A 6932-nucleotide genomic window follows, 5' to 3' on the forward strand; every position below is an offset into this window, starting at 1 on the left:
TCCAGACTCTATACAGCATTCGGAGATTGTGGAAATAGTTGTCTGGCTACGCGAGACTACTCTGCACCTAATAAAGAATATGAAGAATCTCAACCGCTGTAAATAATGCCATTAAAGAAAGAATGTGAGAGTGCTGGCTGCCTGTCCAGCATGTCACATGCGCTTGAATTGTACATTTGCCAGTATGAGTTAGCCTGGTAAACCCTCCCTCCGGACATCTCATTTCCATTTGATTCCAGGAGTGAGTCTGGCCTGATCGCCCATTCTGCAATATTGGCTGTGGGCTGGAGTTGGGCGGGAGTAATACCGTTGACTGACAACCCCTTCAGCCAATGATCGTTTTTCCCCTTCAGCCAATCAGCAGTTCACCAGACTAATCTGACACAACGGGACTTTTGAGACGGCCATGCCCAAAATAGGTTGCCTTATTCGGATACATGCCTGTCACTGCCCGCCCCTGCTGGTTCTCTAAATTTTTATTTTTAAATAGGCTCTGTCATGATTAATTGACCACATATATGAAGTTAAACAACTAAATTCTATCCAAACGATATCTTAAAACTAAATTCCGTGCCTCAAAAAAGAAGTTAAAAAGTTTTAAAACCGAAAGTAAAAAGTGTAACTGGCCACAGGAACAATGGCGGATCGTTCCATTTTTGTCGGCTGCACTCGGTCCCATTCGGGCTCACTCGGACTCGCCACCTGATTGGCCAACTGTCGCTGTCAATCACATAACGATGAGAGACGACGCTGATAGGCTCGGTTAGTTGGTAATTCCACTAGAAACCCCCACAATGGGCTATCAGGCCAGACTCACTCCTGGAATCAAATGGAAATGAGATTTCCGGAGGGAGGGTTTACCAGGCTAAGTATGAGTGTGAGGCAACATTAACTGTGATGCCAATAAGCCCTCAAGGACATCAAATCTGTCTATATGAATGTAGCTCATATAGGCTAGCTACACCCACGCCACATGCTGTGTATATTATAAGCATAAAGATACACTTTGACCTACCACTGTGACCTTGACCTTTGACCGATCTGTATGTATTCGTTTCACTGTTTATTTTGCCTTGCATCATGTTTGTATGCTGAAGTGACGGACAACTATACAGAGAATAAATATCATTTTGTTATCAACTCTACGCACACGTTTTGGACATCAGTCTTATTGAGCAATGAGCACACATCTAAACTTCCTCCCTGGCTGTCGGCAACCAGTAGTGCTTAAAGTATAGGACTTTGACACTACACTTAAGTCGAACAACTGCCTCATTTCAATGGTAGATTTGCTTTTAGGCCTGTCCCCGACTAAGGATTTCTATAGTCGAATCTGATTGGCCAAATGTTGCCTATAGTCGATTAATTGTCGACTAATGCAACACCAAAAAAATAGTAGATTTTTTTTTCTTACTTTTTTTCTTTGTTTTTTGGCATGATTCGACTGAGATTGGCAGTCGAATCAGTCTGATTCGACTGCCAATCTCTCAGTCGAATCATGCAAAAAAGATGTTATGCAATAGAGGAACATTCCATTTGGGCTGTAGGGGTGCTTTTTAGGTCTGATTTAACATATACTTGCTTGGTTTCTCCCAATAAATCATGATGTATATCCTATTTTTGACAAACTATTAGTTAATTAATATAACAAATTAGGCCAATCTCTCAGTCGAATAATGAAAAACAAAATAGTCTGTAGCAATTAGGGGCTGGTGTGTAAGAGCCATTTGAATGCTGTTTTTGCTCCTTTGATGACGTCACTGCAGGGCATGGTCAAGGCCAAGGTTGGCCAGGGTATTTAACAAGGTCTTTAATAAGATCAGTCTTATTGAGCACACATCTAAACTTCCTCCTTGGCCGTCTGCAACCAGTAGTGCTTAAAGTATAGGACTTTGACGCTACACACACAATATCCTGTGTATTACTTAAGAGAGGAAAGATGGTTTAGAGAAATGCTCTTGAGCCGAATGGCTGCCGTGTTCAGAGGTCAGATGGGTGGGCCGTGAAAGCTTTCAAGATTTTCAAGTGAGCCCTGATTCAGAAAAGGTTGGGAACCACTGGTTATTTCACAAAATACCTACACAAAATGCCTGGTCTTCAAGATACGCGAGGAAACAGGGAATGTTACTTCAATAGCGTAAAAGACACGTGACTGGCACAACACCAGAAGGAGCCCCGTTGATCTCACTGAACCCAGCTTCGGCACAAAAATGGGGTCAAATTCGTTCTACTGCTATGCCACCAGAATGTGGAATGCCCTACCAACAGGCATAAAAAAAGTGTGACTCCTTACCTTCAAAACTGCTCTAAAAGAGCACTTACAGGTGGCTACATATCTTTTTTTATTATTACTACTTGTTTATATGATGTGTTATTTTTGGCATATCATTGTATATTATCGTTTGTCTTTAAATGTCTCAATGAATTCAGTAGAGGATCTTAATGGAAACAAGCCCTGAGGGCTTATCTGGGTTATCCTTTTAGCATTCTTTTGTATAAATCTGTGCCACGTGCCTTGTTTTTGCAAACTGTTAATAAAGTATTCAATCAATCACTCAAAAATGGACTGATGACTTGGCAGACCGCAGTCACAGAAGCTCTGTGTGTACGCCTAGTCCACGTCTAATTCAGACCACAGACAGGGTTGGCTGCTGCTCCCTGCTTTTTGAGTGGCAGCAGAAAAGTTTAGCCTTTCTGAACATTGCCTTTTTTGCTGCTTCCACGGGGAAGCTTCCACTGCTTCCTTACTATATAGAAAATGCCTCATCGCCGTCTCTGAACGTGTAAGTAGAATATAGGCCTAACACTGCTGGTGTGAATTCAGCATGCACCCATTAATCATTTTAATATTTGCAGCTGCTATCAGGAGATTGTAGCAGTACCCAAAAGAAGGATAACGTAGGCAAACTTCAATGGATAAACAGAGTTTTACTTCTTCAGACAAGACGAGCTGATGCGAGCCGATGAGAACGTGCATCAGGCACACAACGCTGTGTGTGACACAGCACATAACTTGTGACATAACTTATGTCCTGTACCTTGGGCGAAATGCCTGTTTTTTTAGGGAGTCCCGGAGAGACAGAGACAGGAAGGGAAGAGACGAGAGGTATGGTTAGGATTTCATGCCCCTTTATGACGGTGGGTCGGGTTGTGAAAATAGCAACGCGTATGTGTGATCAGAAATATGTTGGAGAAGAAATTGAAGAGAAGCAGGGAGTGGTTCAAGGCAGACAGATGGGCAGACCTTAGAATCAAACCCTGTCCCGTCCTGCCGGCATGTGCTTTTTATACAGGACAGCCAGGCAGAATGATGGGGCAACATTTCCGCCTTGAACAGGCTGTGTAAAAGTTATTTAAATCATATATTATGAAAGTGGTGAATCACAGTAGGGAAAAAACTACTCGAAAGAGAAATCTAGGCCACAGCCATTCCACCAAAATTGCAGACCAATTTCACGGCTCTTTGGTAAGGCACAATAAATAGAACTGGGACCTGGAGTATATGAAAAATATTGATATTTTTATATTAAAACATAGTGTGAGCAGTAATTGGACGACAGCTTAGAAATAGAAAGAACCCAAGGTCGCTGTGTAAAAAATGACAATCACACAATAGTCCCTAATATTCACACTAAAGACATCTTTCATCTTACTATGACGTAACTTGATTATTTCGTATGCAGTGTTAGGCCGACACAGTCACGTGCAGCAAGCGTTTTCCCCATACACATCCATTCATTCCGCCCCTTCCCCCTCCCCCGAGGCACGTCGCACGCTTGAAAACCATGTGACGTCCATTAATGAATTGAAACCCCCCCCCCCACAATTCCGACACGTCGCGCGTCTATGTGTGAGTCCGGCCTTAGGATATAACCAGATATAGCCTGTCGATGGCACTAAGATGCATCTATCGACCAGTGGAATGCTGATGAGATAAAAATGCTTCATCTCAGTTACTGCATCCATTGACGTACTGACGCAGGGTGTACCTGCATGACCAAGCAGCAGAATTTGGTAAATAGGTGTTATGATTAGACTGACATTTATCTGCTTGACCCAGTACATACTGTACATGTGTTGAATCACTCTCACCTGCGTAAGCACACACGGATACATTTGACGTCATGACAATCAACTACTTATCAGACAGACTGACTTCTGTGCTCAATGATATGAGATGCATGTTTTGTTCCTACTCATTCTGTTCTTTTCCTTGTCTCATGTCTTCTGGTCACGTCATGAGTCCAACACTGTATATATTCTCTATGTGTGTAATAAACTTCAGAACTTCTCATGTGATACTGCCTGGTGTCATCTTGTTCTGCGCGCCCGCGACTCAACTGAAACATCACTCACTCACCACCCGCTAGCAAGAGGGAGACTCTTAGGACCACATGGTTGGTCAGCTAAATTCACAACAGTAGGGAACGACAGAATGTGGAAAAATGGAGAGTCAACATTGAAAACAAGGCAATGTTGGCATTAAAAACACTGATCAACAGAAGCTGGCTTGACCCCGTGAAGCGTGCCCCAGCGAGGCAATAGCGAGAGTTCTCAGTGAGTGCTCATGCCCAGTGTGGCGTAATGGCGAAGCGCCGTCAAAGTTGCATACCAATAGGGTTGGAAATCAATGGGCGTCATCAATGGACGTCAAAGGTACTTGACCATACCTTTGACGTCCATTGATGATGCCCACAATGTCATTATGACCCGCAAGGCCAGCGGTCCGGGCACCTAGGCTCATAAGTTGCATGACAGCGGTCCGGGCCTTGGTCAAGTACCTTTGACGTCCATTGATGACGCCCACGATGTCCTTATGACCGCAAGGCCAGCGGTCCGGGCACCTAGGCTCATAAGTAGCATGACAGCGCACCGCGTGTTCGAGTCCCGTTCCCGGCAGTCTTCACTGCATGTCTCTCCCCATCTCTCTCCCCCTGATTCCTGTCCATCTCTACAACAAACTATAAATAAAGGCAGAAAAAGCCCCCAAAAAAAAGATACTTGACCAACTGGCGTATGTCACCTTTGCTTCCACTCAGTGTGGGCAAGCATCTCTCAGTTCCCAACAGAACGTTGATCCATACAGTATACATATATCATTGGCTAGTTTTTCTGTGCCTCTGAAATGGCTGAGCTGACTACTGATTGACCTATAGAGCTGAGCAAAATTTGATTGGAAACAAGCCCCCAGGACTTTTTGTGTTATCCTTTTAGCATAGTTTGTTAAATTGTACCAGCCATACTGTTTGCAACGTGTTAATAAAGTATTCAATCAATCAAAAGGCTAAAAGGTTTATCATAGTGATGTAAAGTGTCCAATTTCCAAGAACCCTGTTTCTGTGAATCTCACTCTATACACCGTACACTCCTCTCAGATGGCTGCTTTTTGGTTCCATTGTGCGTTATGCTCACAATGGAAGTCACTCTGATTACACAGGATGAATGCAGCCCAGTGAAGATGTGGTGAAATCAGCGATGCTTGTGAGCGATTCAATGTGTCCATGTAAAACAGTCTTAATGAGTGAAATGTCAACAAGGCTTATGATATAAGTTGTCATGTTGTTGTTGTTGTTTTTAAGTGTAGTGTAAGACGGAAATGGATTGTTCTTTATCAAAGAGAAAGTTCAAGTGAAGCAACACTAAAAATGTCATATCCTTGATGCTATTTAGCACAAGATCATAATATTATCTTTGCACATTTAAAATCCTCTCCTCTTTCTCTTTGCCATAAAGTTTGCATCATATTTTTTTATAATATTCTTAATGAATATAGTCTTCTAATAGTTTCCACTAAAAATAGAGATCATCCTGAATAGCCTATTATCTTAAGTGAGTGTTCCTGCGTGCAGTGTGACGTAGGCTATACAGTATGTCACACTGCACTCAGGAACACTCACTTAATAAGAACAAATGATAAGACAGGTTCAATCAGTGAATTAATTTCAGGATATTGTTAATTCAAGTGTGGTTTATGTGTTTTCAATTGAAAATCAATGAATGGGAAATTGATTACTTTGTGTATCTTTGTGCACCAAAGTGCATTGCAGAGACTGCCTGACGTACATTGTATTAGACTGGAAAAGCTTATTAATTAGATCTTTAATAGAATAATCAGTTATGTTGCTTTCATCAGTTACCCTAAAATCAATGTTGAAAACATTTTTCTACCTTGTCCTACAACATAACAATACCCCTGTTAATACATGTTTATGCGGTGCAAGCAAGTAAGCAACAAACACACACATACACACACACACACACACACACTAGTCGAGGGAAAGGGAGAGCGAGGGAGAGAGCGTGCATGTGTAGTTTACAGTTTACTTCCTCCTGCTGATACTTTGATGCATTGCTGTACTACAACAGCTCCATTGAAAGAGTTCTGTAAGGCTGTGTCACTACCTTGTATGGAAACTGCACCACCTGCGAACGGAAGAACCTATAGTGGTCGGCCGAGTGCATAATAGACCAACACGGGAACTACAAATTTCACGCCCACTTTTGAGACAGTGCCTCCAGTCGAGGTCCGTTAGAACGACGTACTGCAGCTGCCAATGCATTCCCAGAGGATATGAGAGTTAGCCTACTTTTAAAATTATCCTACATTAACTGGAGACAATATTGATTTGAATAAAAATATGTTTCCAAATGTATGGAGTCTCTTTGTCAACATATCTTCTTGTTTTCTTAATAGTTGATGTGTTTCACATTTAATTTGCCACTTTTATGGGTTACCCATAATGTTAACACAGCAGAGGGTAGACTGCAGACAGACACAGTAGTCGCATTTCAGTGACATCACTGTCTTTACGAGCGCCGAGCGTCCACTCTGAAGTGGGGAATTCTCATCCCAATCCCGACTGACTTTGTTCATATTTCTATATTTTGAACATCTCATAGGCTTATAATAATTTTCTACCCACCACGGAGCT

The sequence above is a fragment of the Gymnoscopelus braueri genome (assembly GCF_963280865.1).
Source record: "Gymnoscopelus braueri genome assembly, chromosome: 21".
Lineage (NCBI taxonomy): Eukaryota > Metazoa > Chordata > Actinopteri > Myctophiformes > Myctophidae > Gymnoscopelus > Gymnoscopelus braueri.